This window comes from Octopus bimaculoides, chromosome 22, assembly GCF_001194135.2.
Source record: "Octopus bimaculoides isolate UCB-OBI-ISO-001 chromosome 22, ASM119413v2, whole genome shotgun sequence".
NCBI lineage: Eukaryota > Metazoa > Mollusca > Cephalopoda > Octopoda > Octopodidae > Octopus > Octopus bimaculoides.
Window position 1 is genome coordinate 31138525 of NC_069002.1, and position 1299 is coordinate 31139823.

General features: G+C 30.9%; 1 protein-coding gene across 1 annotated transcript in view; it reads right to left on the reverse strand.

Annotated features, from left to right (window-relative positions):
* The window catches only part of LOC106872497 (protein psiD), a 7685-nt gene that overhangs the window by 4939 nt on the left and 1447 nt on the right, over positions 1 to 1299 (reverse strand). The window lies entirely within an intron of this gene.

A 1299-nucleotide genomic window follows, 5' to 3' on the forward strand; every position in this document is an offset into this window, starting at 1 on the left:
TTGTAGTTACTGTTACTGTTGTTGTTGCTACCACTGCTAGCGTTGATGCTGTTGTTGAAACTTTGTATCTGACCATATACTTGAATGTATATATATATATATATATATATATATATATATATATATATATATATATGTGCGTATGTATGCATATATGTGTATATATGTGTGTGTATATTTATATATAATATATATGTGTGTATGTGTGCGTGTATAATGGGTGATAAAGCGCTTGTACATATGTGGGATAAATAATTAGCAAGTGGTGCTGAGAGAGATCAGAATCTTAAATTCCTTCGTCAGACTCAGTTTGTCCAGAAATAGAAAAGTTGGCAAGAAGAAGAAAAACTGAAAATCAATGTGTATGTGCATATACATACATACATACATATATATACATGCATATACATATATATACATGCATACATATATATACAAACATATATACATGTACATATATACATACACATATATACATAAAAACATACATACATACGTACATACATACACACACATATATACATACATATATACATATATATTCATACACACACTTATATACATGCATATATACATACACACACATATATACATGGATACATATATACATACATATATATACATGCACACATATATATACACACACATATACGTACATATATACATACACACACATATATACATACAGACATACATACATACATACATACATACAGATATACATTCATACACACATATACATACATACATATATATACAGATACACACATACATACATACACAAACACATACATACACACGCACACACATACGTACACATATGTACATACATGCATACATACACACATACGTACACATGCACATCACATACATACGTACATACATACATACATACTTACATACATACATATGCACACTTATTGAATTTTGGTGGAACGTTTGCATAAAAGCTTCTGCCAAGTGCAAACATAACAGGCCAGATATTGTTATTTGGGACCGACAAGACAAAATACGAACTGTCACAGAGGTCAGCTGCCTTGCCAATGTGGATATCTCTTGAAAAAACAAAGAGATAGAGGATAAACAAAGAGATAGAGGATGTTGACTGGATGTTTGACTTTCATCACTCTTGGTACATGTCCTCTGATTGACATCCAAACACTCTGAAATATTCATATTGGAGCTTCCAGCATGAATGCCAAGCTATACGGTATGTCATTTCCAAATTTCTAGCAGAATGAATTGCAAAAAATTAAAAATATAAAATAGCGACAATTTACCCATTGCACCCTGTGTGTA